General features: G+C 40.3%; 1 long non-coding RNA gene across 1 annotated transcript; it reads right to left on the bottom strand.

Annotated features, from left to right (window-relative positions):
* Positions 1 to 306: 306 nt before the first annotated feature.
* On the bottom strand, positions 307 to 13,927 carry LOC125093771 (uncharacterized). The gene is made up of 3 exons (XR_007125339.1): positions 13,833 to 13,927; positions 3,340 to 3,440; positions 307 to 415 (listed from the first exon to the last, which is right to left on the bottom strand). It is a non-coding gene; the product is annotated as an uncharacterized LOC125093771 (long non-coding RNA).
* Between the last annotated feature and the right edge of the window lie 228 nt (positions 13,928 to 14,155).

Genomic DNA, 14,155 nt, shown 5'->3' with positions numbered 1-14,155 from the left:
GGCGGTTGTGGGATGGAGCCCCACATCAAGGCTCTCTGCTCAGCGGGGAGCCTGCTTCCCCCTCTCTCCCCCCTGCCTCTCTGCCTGCTTGTGATCTCTGTCAAATAAATAAATAAAATCTTTAAAAAAAAATAAAAGAGTTCTTAACTTCTGAAAATCTTTATTTCTAGTGGAAACCAACAAGTAAGTAATTGTGAACTGTTACACCAACATTCTTTAGACTGGCAAATTTATGAATACATTTCATAATTTCTAGAAATGTGTGCTTTCTCACAGTACTTTCAATAAAGCTCAAAACATATTTACCATAGACCCAAATTTATCTTCATCTTCTCCATAAAAGAAGACAAAATTTGGCAAACTTAGATGCCCTTAGCAATTAATGTTTCAATATTTTTTCTTATTTGGGAATCACCTAGACATACAAAGAATTTTAATAATTTAGGATAGAAGTTACCAAAGAGATTTGAGGAATTATTAAGTAGACATACCATCCATAAAACATAAATATACTGCCCAAAAGTTCACTTACAAATGTTTATCTTATATATCCTAAGTTCATTTGTTTTTGATAATTATGCTTGGATTAGTCACAAAAATTTAATAACAGCTAGCCATCATCTTTAGGTTCTCTTTCTTGCTGGCAAAGTCTGTAACAGAGATAACAGGAGCTTATTTGACTTTTAGTAAGCCTAGGTAGAATCAAGGTATTAGATTTAATGCTGATAACTCTAAAGACATGACTATTTTAATTAAACCAACAAACTTCAATTAGCTTTTATTTATCAAAGATTAATCCTAGATTACATGAACCTGAAAATTGTTTCGGTTAGTTTTCATATTTCTGAGAGTTTTCGAATAGCCAATCCTTATAAGTACTTGCTTTTTCCAACCAACTAAATAGAAGTCTTTACAAATTAATTTTGGCAATACCATCTGGGGGTAGAAAAATATCACACATCTACAACATATATATATATAGACATCCATGAGCAGATGCAGAGGTCTTACAGTTGCTAATATTTGTAGAGAAGATTTTTCTTTTGTCCAAATTCCAAATACTTCCTCTCTCCTGTTTTTTTCCTTCTGATAAGAAACATCTCCCTGTGGTTTGCATTTCAAATAATGGCTCTAGGTCCCAGAGAAGATGGGGGTAGAAAATCTTTATCACAAAGTCACAGAGAAAGTATGCAGTTTCTCTGAGAAGGACTGTTTCTAAGGACAATACTAGTAAGCCTTTTAAGATAAAAAGGGGAGGTTTTGGGATTGACATTGAATTTTTTCAGGACCATATTTCTAGTTCTCCAAAGATTTGTAAAATAAAGGCAGTTATTTTTAATCCCTCAAGGAATTGGGGATGTGTTTCTTTCCCTCTGGGTACATAGTTTTATTCTAACTTGGAATAAGTCTTTTAAAATTTCTGTTATGCTCAGAGTGCATTGTTAGCTCAGTTGGTTAAGTGTCTGACTCTCGATTTCGACTCAGGTCATAATCTCAGGGTCATTGGATCAAGCCCTGTGCCAGGCTCCACTCAGCATGGAGTCTGCTTGAGATTCTCTCTCCCTGTCCCTTTGCTCCCCCCACTCATGCTCTAATAAGTAAGTAAAATCTTCTTTAAAAATTAAGTATTTCTATTATGTTCTAAATATTAGCTTCCAATATGGCCAATTTTTGATTATAGACCTACTCAAAAAAAATTTTTTTTCTTTTAAATTTCCTCTCCATTTTCAGCCAGGACAAACATTAAATATTTCTGGCAATATTAAATACCCCCCTTTTTAATAGGGGTCCTCACTGAGGGTACAAAGGATACTACCTTTCCAAGATCCAGTCACTCCCAAAGATAGATCGAAGAAAGAATGGAGAGCCTGCATGTACCAGGTAGGCAAAGTGAGACTAGCAGGAAGGCCATATCTATCCCAGGACAGAACAGATTAGTAACCAATGGGTCTGGATTTGGAAAGGAAAGGGCAACACGAAATTTTATTTTCCTTTTCTATCAGTCCCTGAACAATAATTTTCAACTCATCATTTGGGGCAGGGCATAGCAGAAATTCTGGTCATCCGTTTCCTCTATGAAGTGGGTGGATGGTGTCTGATTTATGAATGGCCACTAATCTAATTCTTCTCTACATTTGGTAGAATCTTCTGAAAAGTTATGCTGCTGTCCATGGGACATGAATTCCTTTAGAGAGGGTCTAGGATATGTCTGCAAGGGACATTGCATAGGAAGGCTTGTAGCTGGCAGAGCCTGATTACAGAGCCCAGGAAGGCGAGCTCCACTGCCTGTCCCAGGTTTCTCTGCAAAATTCACTTTCTGACTTTCAGTATTTATAGGGGAAACCCGTATACCCTGTGCTTAAGATATTAGGCTAGAGTGTTCTCTGTAAATCTTATAGGAAAAACTGGAAGCTAAAATAGGCAAATGGGGCCAGATTTGAGAAGAGGAATTTCCTTTGGATTTAATTTTTATTCTAATTTCTGGTTTTTTCATCTTATGGGCATCCCTCAGGCTATTCATTATATTTTTTTGTGTCCTCTTTTTAATTTGGTCTCTCCATAGGTACAAATAAATCATTTAGGATGATAATTCTCTAAATTTATTTTCTTCTCAAATATAGCCAATTCAAAGGATTGGGCCTGTGGTCATTGACAAGTAAGATCTCTCAACAGTGATTCAAACCAGTAGGCTCTTTTATGGCTTAATCAAAAACAAAAACAAAAAACAAAAACATCCCATAACAGACTGCAAAATACACAGCCCTCCCTAAATCCAGAAAGTTCACTTTCAAGGACAGTCTAAGAAAACCAAGGCCTTCATTGTACAGATGGTAAGGATGGTGAAGTATAGCTTCCCACGACAATAAGAGATGCCACCAGTCATCTCTGCAGGAATGGGAGTTTTCCAGCACTAACAAAGCAAGGAAGGTTGAAACAACAAGAGCCCCTTATGGACTGGGACCCCTCATGACAAACTCCCCAGAGGATAGGCATGGTCAAAGACAATGCTGCTTGGAACTCCAGTGTAATCTGGCCACCAAGCTATCCCTCTGTAAGTACACCTTTTGGATGGTAGAGAGCACAGAGAATATTTTCACTGATCACAAAACCAAGCTCTCAGGTCACAGAACGAGATGAAAGAAAAACTCCTTTGGTTTTCTAATATGTATGTAAGAGCTTTGGCTGAGCCTTGAGTGTCTCAGAGCCAAGCTAATATCTCTCAACCTGTGTCCACTGATTTTGCAAAACTTCAAAAAGGAAAAGAGGGACTTTCACTATCTGCTGCCACTGTAATCTGCAGATAGGGATTCTAGAGTCTGACGTGGTAAGAGCTCTTACCTCTGGCCAGCTCTTCTCAGAGGTCCCAGGATTGTTCTACTGCAGCAGCTTTGTGGTGAGCAGTACGCATCCAAGTGAGGTCTCCTGGCTGGTTTGCCAAACTGTTGGGGAGGAGAAGTTTTTATTTACCCTTCAAAGGTTCTTCTGTCTGGCCTAAGAATTAAGTTGGCATGAGACAGATGAGCAGAAGAAAATCAAATATATTTTGTATGTACAGGAACCCCACATACATGAGAGTTTCAAAGCAGAAAGGTAAACTGATGTCTATATGCCATCCTGAGCTAAAGAATGGGATGGGGTTCTGAAGCTTCAACGTGGATGAGGATAATTCATGGGACAATAAGAGAAGGTGCATCATAATTACATATTTGCCTTGCAATACAGACAGGCCATTCAAATAAAATTCAACTCTGCTAATAACGCTAACTCTGGAAAGGACCCCAGTTTAGATTCTTCTAGGTAGATAAAGGAGGGGGAAAAGTTTCTTTTAGTTCACCAGGCCTCAGTTGCCTTCAGTTCAAAATAGTCCATATGCCAAAATGACACATCTTGGGAAGACTTGCTCTGAACTTCACATCCACGCCTTAAATCAGAGCTCTCCAAACTTTTTACTTCTTCAAACCCTGGGATATTGGGGAGGTTGAGGAGGGTTGTGGGACTGCTGACCAGGAAGAAGAGTGATGGGCTCAGAGGGCTGCCTGAAGGAGTGAGCAGGCCCAGGCTCAGTCATGCCTGGTCTTCCTTTTTTGTTCTTGTTAGTTTAAGGAAAGCTAAAAATCTGCATTTGTTTGTGAGACCTCCAGATACTTTATTTGGGAAATTTTAGAAAATTATCTCTGCAGTCTGAATAAAACATGTCTGAGGGCCAACTCTGGCTCAAAGGGCAGCCAGTGTGTGGCACTTGGAATGGAAGGAAAAATACTGTTGGTGACTACTGACCCAATGAGGAAGGAAGAGAGAGCCTGCAGGGTTGTTACGAGCTTGGAAATGTATCAAGTGAGGTTTTGCACCATACCTGGAAACGCCAGTCAGGTGGGAAGCCAGGATTCTAACATAACACTAGCTTTAGCTTTCCAGCCCTGTAATCCATAGACTTCTAGGATATAGAACTTAATGACATATTCACAGTCTTCATGTACAAATGCAATTAGCTACTTTCCCACCTCCTCAGGCAGATAAAAGTGTCCGTAATCCTGACTCATGAGTGTGTTAGGCCACTCCTTTCTCCTAGCCTGGGTTATAGCTGAGAAATCCCCAAGAACTGTGAACCAGGGAATGGAAGACATGATGGGGAAAAAAGGAAGGAGCAGAAAGCTTAGGAAAAAAATGCCAAAGGCAGAAACTGCCAAAGAAAACAGGAGCTTTTGTTCTGGTATTGTTTTCAAATAACTGTAATAAGCAAGTTAAAAATAAGCCACATGGCCACAATGTCACATCACAGAAGAGTAAAACAAGCAAACCGGAAAACCCCAATGTGATGGCGAGCTCTGTGTGTGTCTCTATTGAGCAAACACAGGTTTGCAGGTAGTGAGCACAATACTGGTGGGTTGGGACACTGCTGTGATTTGCACTCTTCAGCTGAGTTGGACCGAGGTACTGACTGCTGTGCCTCCCCTCTTGATGAAATCATTGCAGACCTACACTATCCCAGAACAAAGAGAACCATGACGTATGTTCCAAAATGTATTTAGATGATTTCACATACTTTTGATAAACAGAGAAGTAAAGGATGGACATCTCAAATGTGTGTACAAGAGACCAGAAGCTTAAGTGATGAGTGTAGGTGAAGGGGTGCACCCCTCTCCAACTTCTCTTTTTCTACTGATCTGTTTTTGTCTTTTTGTTCCACCAACTTGTGAAAACAAGACATTAAAACCAATTGTAATTGTGGATTTTTTTAGTTCTTAGTTGTGTGAGTTTTTGTTTCATGTACTGCAGGTGTGTATAGATATATTATTTTTTTACTTTGTTCAAAAAAATTAGAATTCTTTTGAATAAAAACAATATTACAAATAAAATTACTTTTTTTGGTAAGTCTACACCCAACATGGGACTTGAACTCATGACCCTGAAACCAGGAGTCACATGCTCCTATGACTGAGCCAGCCAGCTGCCCTGTGTTTCATGTACTTTAAAGCTCTATTATCATGTGCATTCATACATAATTGGGGTTTCTGAAGCTTCTTGGTGAATTAACTCATCATTATGAAATGTCCCTATTTATATGTAATAACCTTCATCTTAAAGTCTACTTTGTGTGAAATTGATAGAGGCACAGAGGCTTTCTTATGCTTACTATTTCATTGTATATCATTTTCCTTCCTTTCATTCAAAATACATGTATACTTATATTTACATGCACTTAAATTGCATCATTTATAAATAGCTTATTGTTGGGCTGTACATTTTTATCCAGATGATCTCTGCCTCTTAAATGAAGAGATTAGTCAATTCACATTAAGTAATTAATATGATTGTGTGTAATTCTGTTATCTTAGTATTTGTTCTCTACTTTCCCCATCTTTCTTGTTTTCATTATTCCTCCATTTCTCTTCATTTTATTATATAATTATATAATATTTTATATATATATTATATATTATTTGAATTAATCAAACTCCATGTATAATATTTATCATTTCCATTGAGGTTTTAGCTATATCTTATTCCTTGTAATGGTTGCTCTAGGGATTACAATATTCATCCTTACTTATCACATACCACATAGAGTTAATAACCAGCCATTTCACGTGACATGTAAGGTGTTTTCAGAAGTATAATTCCATTCTTGTGCTCTGTGCTACTAGTGTCATGTATTTTATTTCACATGTTATCAATTCCAAAACATAACGTTACCTTTCCTTTAAAGCATTGTGTGCTTTTTAAAGAAAGTAGTTTATATTTTCCCATTTATTAACCATTTCTAGTGTTTTCATTTCTTTCTGTATGTTGAGTTTCCACCCATATCATCATTTGTTAGGCTTAAAAAAACTCCTTTAGCATTTCTTGTAGCGGTCTGCTTGCCATAAATTTTCTGGTTTTATTTATCTGAAAATCTCTTTATTTCATCCTAATTTTTGAAAGATACTCATGTTAGATAGAGAATTCTTGATTGACAGGTTTTTTTGCCCCTTCTTCCAAAATGTTAAAGCTGTTGCTCCATTGTCTTCTGGCCTTCATTGTTTTCTGTGAGAATTATCTGTCAGATATATGACTATTCCTCTGTAAATACTGGGTCTTTTCCCCCTGGCTGTCTTTAAGATTTTCTCTTTATCTTTGGTTTTTAGAAGGATAACAATGATGTGTCTAAGTGTAGTTTTCTTTGTACTTGCTTAGGATTACTGAGCTCTTAGATGAGTAATTATTTTTCTACCAAACTTGGGAAATTGTCAGATATTATTTCCTCAAGTATTTTTCTACCCTACTCCTTCTCTTTTTGGACTCTTCACAGACAGTCTAACAATCTCCCATAGGTCACTGAGGGGTCTGTTTCTTGTTTTTGTCTTTTTATCTTTTTTTCCTCAAAGAAAATCTATTGCTCTCTCTTCAAGCTCCTTATAACCTATTCTTTGAGTCTCCACTTTACTGTTAAACTCATCCAGTAAACTTTTCATTTCTAATATTGTAACTTTGTTCTAGAATTTCCATTTGATTCCTTTTTATAGTGCCCATTTCTTCCCTGAGGTCTCCCATCTGTGGACTTATTGTGTACATCTTTTCCTTTTAGTTTCTGAACATATATACAATGGCAGTTTTAAGGCCCTATCTACTAAGTACAATGCCTGGATCCTATCAAAGTCTGCTTCTATTGACTAGTTATTGTTTCCTTGACCAGAGGTGAAGGAAACTTCTCATGTGTCTGGCAACGTTTCATTGTATGCTAAACATCATGAGTGATATAAGGAGTCTGGATTATGTTGTTTTCTTTAAAAAAAAAAAAAAGCTTAGTTTTGTTCTGCAAAGCAGCTAATTATTGGCAAATCTCCTTACTCTGGCTTGCTTTTTTTTCTTGTTGGGGGGGGGTTCTATTTCAAATTTATTCTTCATTACAGGATGAGGCCTTTATTATGGGGGCGGTGTGTCTGTAAAAGATCAGGTAATAAATATTTTAGCCTCGTGAGCAATTTATGGTCTCTATCTCCTTTTTCTTCTCTTTTCTTCCTCTTTCTCCTCTTCTTCTATTTTATTCTCCTCCTGCTGTTGCTTATTAACAACCTTTTTAAAAATGTAAAAAACAAAACATTCTTAGCTCATGGGCTACACAATAACAGGCCCAGGCCAGATTTGGCCATAACTTCCCAACCCCTGATCTAGGGTACATTTCCTACTCCCAGATGTGGCCTTTATGAGATCTCAACTGAATGCCCAGTGTTCACTGAACACATTCCATTCTGGACTGGCCAACATTCAATGTCTCGTAGCACTGCACAACTGCTGGCCCATCAGTAGCCACACTTTCCTAAGCCTTAATGAAGCCTCACCCTGTGTATGTACAACCCAGCTCTCACCCAAGAACCCACAAGGAGCCCCTATACACCATTATACCACACTATAGTCCAAAAAGTGGCCCAGGAAGAGAGCTGGCTGGCTGTGTGGTTCACTTGATATGTTCCCCTTCTCTCAAAGAACAGTCTGACATTATTTGTTTTTTAATGCCTGAAACTAACTTCCTCATATATATTGACTTGCTTTACATTGTTTATGGAAGATAAGTTACTCCATCAGGGTCAGAATGGAAGTTTTGATAAGTTGCAATTTAAACAGATTGAATTCCCTTTTCAATAATTCTGAGACATACAAGAGAAGATGTCCAGGGGCAGATGATGAGAATGGGCAAGATTTGCCAAAATACAATTTGTTAATTTAGGACACTTGATACCAAACCAAAAGAGAGGACATTTCTCAGAGAAAGCATACAATGGATAAAAGGGCAAAGGATTGAGTCAAGGGGAAAAAATAAAGGTAAGAGCTACCTGAGAGCTAAAAAGGAAAGATCTGTCAAGTGAAAGGAGAAGCTCAGCCTTACGGAAGCTAATTTTTGCCTTCAAGACTGTACACTTCAGGAATGTCCCAGAGTCAATGTCCTCACTGCCTAGAATATGTCCTTATCCTCAGTTGGGAAACATTGATCCAAATCTTATAAAATAGTTATTCACAACCTCACCCTTACGGATGATTTTTCTCTCCTCCATTCTCATTCTGTTGATGACTATTAAATAAATAAATAAATAAAGCCACCACCACACAATCTTGTCAAATTCTGGCTTTCCTGTCATGCTCCCTGAAGACTTTGTTATAAGCTACAGGCTAAAAGTAGGTGTTTAACAAAGACACACATCCTCAGAGCCTCAAGGACAAGTTACTCTCACCTCTTGATAATGGATTCATAGGTACAGTCTTAAAATTTTTTCAGTGTTCCAAAACTGTTTATGCACCACACCCAGTGCTCCATGCAATACATGCCCTCCTTAATACCCACCACTAGACTCACCCATCCCCTCAGCCTCCTCCCCTCCAAAACCCTCAGTTTGTTTCTCAGAGTCCACAGTCTCTCATGGTTTGTCTCCCCCTCCAATTTCCCCCAACTCCCTTCTCCTCTCCATCTCCCAATGTCCTCCATGTTATTCCTTATGCACCACAAGTAAGTGAAACCATATGATAATCAACTCTTTCTGCTTGACTCATTTCACTTAGCATAATCTCTTCCAGTCCCATCCAGGTTGATACCAACTTGGGTATTCATCCTTTCTGATTCATCCTTTCTGATACTCCATTGAATATATGGACCATATCTTCTTTATCCCATTTGTCTGTTGAAGGGTGTCTTGATTCTTTCCACAGTTTGATGACTATGGCCATTGCTGCTATGAACATTGGAATAGATACAGACTTCTAAGCGGACACTGCTTGGACAACTGCCAAATATGGCAGGGGCCGGAGTCTTGATTTCCAGGACTCTAAGTCCAGAAGCATCGACTTTGTCAAAGCAGACTGCAGGTACTCACTCCAGGCAAAACTGGTAGACATAAATTCCTTGGGTTTGATTTTCTAGCCACAGAACATGAGTGCAAATAAGAGCAATAAAAATTTCTCTGGAATAATAGAACCAATTGAAAATACGATACTGGATTCCATGGCATCAAACAGAAGGTGATTTTCCTGGCCACAGTGGTTGTTTAATACCACAGGGCACTGGATTTGTTGACCATACTTCAAGGAAATTTACGTCTATATTAACATGTCTTGCTGTACCAATGTTAATCGGTTAATGAATCAGAACAAAATAAAATGAGACTAGCTTTAGTGACCCAGAATAACCCTCAGGGGTTATTTATGATCACAAGGAATGGTTGTTAGAAAAAGTGTCCAAAACCTGGAAGTGGGCAAAGAGATTTCTGCCTGTCATTTCAGTGTTGTGTTGAACAGTGTCTAGCAGGCCTGTCCAGACTTATTCTGATTTTCTAGGACTGTGCACCTTTATTTACTATTTAGGATCTTTTTTAACTCTGTAAGGATAGATGCTAACTCATAAAACATGGAAAGACATGTACGTTATTTTTGTTCAATGTGAAAGAAAATGAAAGAGATATAAACAAAAATATTATAACCCAGAAGTTATAGTTTATTTTATATGTAATTTAGCAGTCTCCTTTTAGCATGCTTTTCATTACTTTATATACCTGGTCTTTTCAATTTTCTTTGAACTAGCTTTACCATTCTCCTGAATCCTTCATTAATTCGTTTAATAAATCTTTGACATAGATCCATTTTAAAAATTAGGTATATAATCATTGACTACCTTCTTAGATGCTTGGGTAAGATACATGTGAAAGCTAGAAAGAGTTATGGGGTTTTTTTTTCCTCTTAAGATAACAAAGATTTGAGCCTGTTTCACAATTTTTAAAAATGCCATGGCAAGAGAGATAGTAGATACAGTAAAGAGGAGGCAATGAGTCAATCCCAAGAAAGGGAGGTAAGCACAAAATTCAGAAACAGGAATGGCTGGATGACTCTTGGATAGAAAAATAACAAATGTCCCCTCTGATGGGGGAGAAAGGAGAAAGGGAGAGTTGTATACATGCATAATCTTATAGGCTCGGGGACAAGCCGTTGAAGATGTTCATACCAACTAAGCCGTGGGTTACCTGAGGGCTTGGTGGCATGGTGGGTGGGGTGAAGGCAGTGTCAGGACTTGAGAGATCACAGGTAGAAGTGGGAAAGGGGGCCTGTTTGCAACAACCTGGAAGTCAGAGCTGAAAAGGGAGTGAGGCAGCTCTGCTAATCTCTATGTGGACTTCTGGTGGGGAAATCAGGGACGTGTGGGAGCATGTCCCATTCAATTGCCGAGATGTGTTGTGACATTCTGGGAGGAGAACACAGGAAGAAAGCCAGGATGTGGTTGATGACCATAGAGAAAGGGCATGGTGCCAGAGATGAGGCTCTGTGACAAGGAGCCAGCACAAGAGAGACACAGGGAGAGGGCAGGGATGGAGTCCCCAAGTGGACAGCCCCTAATGATGATAAGATTTCACAGTGTCTACAGCACCGCTTTCTGACATTCAGGTAATTAGGGGTCTCGTTTCTACCTCTCAAAAGACTTTGGGGTGGGGCTCAGGGACAGGCTGGTAAGTGTGACTTCCTAAAGGAAGATAAATGTGACACTAGGCTCTCACACACTAGGAGAGTAAGTCCTTTCTCATAGGGATAGCCTTGACCTTCCCCAGATGCACCATGTGCCTGGGGGCTGGAGATCACAAGGAAGGGGACAGGGGCAGAGACACCGAGAAGTGCCTTCCACACACATCATCTAATTCTCACAACAGGATGGAGGCATTTGCATCCCAACTTCACCAAATCAAATAGGTTCTGGGGATAAGTTATTTACCCGATATCAAAGAGAGGAAACATCAGGGCTCACACTCAGAGCTATCAAGACTCCGAAGTCCATTTTCTAAAGTACAGCAGCTTATAGTCTCCCAGAGTAAAGAAGTAAGAAAACAGGACTCAGGAGCTAGAGAGATGAGGGAAAAGGCACTTAATTTCTCCAGATGGACATCCAGGCACTTTGTTTTTTTCCAAAGAGGGAGGAAAGCCCCTGGCACCCCTACAGAGTTGCCCTTTCACAGGCAGCAAAACCACACATACTGATGTCCGTATGAAGAAATTAAGATACAAATATTAGAATCCATAAAACAAACCTCAGAAGTACAGCAAAGAACCCAGAGCCTTTGTACCTGCTGCACCTGACTGCTCTGTTTCAGATGCGGGTTTTGGGGTGCTTGTCCGACTCCATCCCTCCCCTCGTCTATGTCATTACTGGGATGCCAGCTTGCTTGCAGTGATCTCCCCTGAACACTCACCTGAACACGGCGACCCACCCCCTCAACCACCACCGCCCAGACATTCCTCATTACCTCCCTCCAATGTGCTACACATTTCATCTGTTGGCTGTACCCCTCACTAGAGCATAAGCCCCAGGGAGGGTCTTTTTGCCTGTTTTGTTTCCCGCTGTATTCCCAGCACCCAGAATGGCTTCTGGCACATGGTAGAAACTCAAAATATTTTAATATTTCTCTCAGGGTCAGGCAAGTAATCAGTGACACCCCCTGCCTCCGCACACACCTCCGCCTAGAGAAGAGTTAGACATGAGAATTTGCCATGTCCCTGCCCTGCTCAAAATCCACTTCATCCTTCTTTCTTATCAGTGGAACCCCAACTGTGTTTGAGGGCAGCAGCACGTATGCATATATAAATGCAGAATCACTCATTTCCCAGTTTCTCTGGCTGAGGATGTCCAAATGGCATAGCTCTGGCCAAGGAGTTAAAAAAGGTAATTGCTGGGGAGGCTTCCTGAAAAGCTCTTCACAAGGTGGGTAGTGTCAACGGGCACCCCCAGGTTGTCGTTGCCCTTCTTCCTGCCTGGCACATGAAGGTGACACCAGAGGCAACATGGTCATCTTGGGCCATGAAGTGACTCCAAGAGTTCACGGGGAGTGGAGGAGCCCAGTCTCTGAGCCAGTGGGCTACCCCGGGACATCCGGTTATATGAGGAAAACTAAACCCCTCATTTTATGAGCCACTGTTGGTTAGTTGGGTTTTCTGTCACTTGGAACTGAATGCAATCCTCTTCAGACTTCTGAGATTAAAATTGTGCTTCCCACTTTCCCGTCCTTCAAATCGAGGCCCTGTGATCCACTTGTGGGAAAAGGAAATGGGCTTGGCAGCCAACCACATGGAAGATGGTGGCTGGTTTAGCAGCCCCATCGGTCACGGCAGGACAAACAGTATGGAGTACAAGAAAATGAAAAGGTTTTTTTCCTGTGCAGGCCTGGAAATGTTGGGTTCTCTCGAGTTTCTCTAATTGGGGGTGGGGGGGTTGGGGGGGTGAGGAAGTCTCAGAGAAAGTGGAAAGAGGGAATGGGATATTTCCCAAATGTGGAGGAGATGAGAGAAGTCCCTTGGTTTATAGGCGAGGAATAAAATGAAAGATATAGTAAGTGTTCCCTGATAAAATTGGAATCGTCTCAGAGAGATTTTCAAAAAATATAGACTCTGAGTCCCTAGCTTCGTACAAAACAAAACAGAAACTCCCAACACCGGTCCCTTAAATATCTCAAGTTTGAGAAAGCTCCAGTTCTACTGACTTACACCCTGGCTGACAATCCCTGCTTCAGTGGTCTCACATTACAAAATCCGTTGCACATTTAGTTATGCCCCTCCAATTCATATGTTGAAGGTCTGACTCCTAATATCACTATATTTGGAGACAGAACCGACAAGGAAGTAAATAAGCATAAGTTAGGTCATAAGGGCAGCATCCTAATCCGATAGGACAGGCATGTTTTCTGGGTGTGTGTGGGTACGTATGTGCACGTGTGCCGCATGTGAAGATACGGCGAGGAGGCAGCTGTCCTCAGACTAAGAAGGGGACTCTTATCAGAACACACCTTTCTGGCACCTTGATCTTGGACTTCTAGGCTCCAAAACTGAGAAAATAAGCAGCTGCTGTTTCGGCCCTTGTAGCTGGCTCCTGTAGAGCCTCTACCTGAAGGAGGTGACCACTATGCTAACTTCACTTCCCACTGCTCCCCATGTTCTGTCAAGAGTCCTTCCTCGTCTCCTGAAATACTCTACTCACTCTCACCCTTAAACTTGTCTCCCTCCATTTGGAAACCAAATTGCTAAATATTTACTGAGGATCTAATTTAACAGCAGGTGCTCAGAGGGAATTTAAGGCTGTATCCACCAGTGTGTTTACCCTTCAAACTATCTGGAAGCACCTGAGATAAAATAAATACAAGAGATGGATTTTCCCTCAGGCTTAACCCTTTCAATGACTTCCCACTAATCTCAGGAGGAGGTCCAAAATCTTAAATACAGCCTGCAAGGCCCTGCAGGATCTTGCCCCTCTTTTTTTTTTTATTAATTTTTAAATTAACATATGCTGTATTATTTGTTCTCTTGCTCCCTTGCTATAGTCCAGCCATATTAACCTTTCTGCTTCCAGAACACACCCAATTCTTTCCCTCCTGAAGTCCTTCTACACATGCTGGTACGGCCACCACCACCACTCAGAAACCTGTTCTCCTCCTTGTCTGTTTCCTACAGAATCTGCAGGGGAAAGTGCAAATGTCATTTCCTCAGTGCTGCCCTTTCTGATGCTCATTAAATAATTACATAGCCCCATGACCTGTTCCTTCATAGCACTAATAACAAACATAGTAATGTAAACATTTATGGGTTTGTTCAACAAGGTAAGGACTATGTTTATCTTACTTATTGCTGTACGCCCAGCACTCCGCACATGATGGACACT

Source organism: Lutra lutra, chromosome 2 (genome assembly GCF_902655055.1).
Source record: "Lutra lutra chromosome 2, mLutLut1.2, whole genome shotgun sequence".
Taxonomy (NCBI): Eukaryota; Metazoa; Chordata; class Mammalia; order Carnivora; family Mustelidae; genus Lutra; species Lutra lutra.
This window is presented reverse-complemented; position numbering and strand designations above follow the sequence as displayed.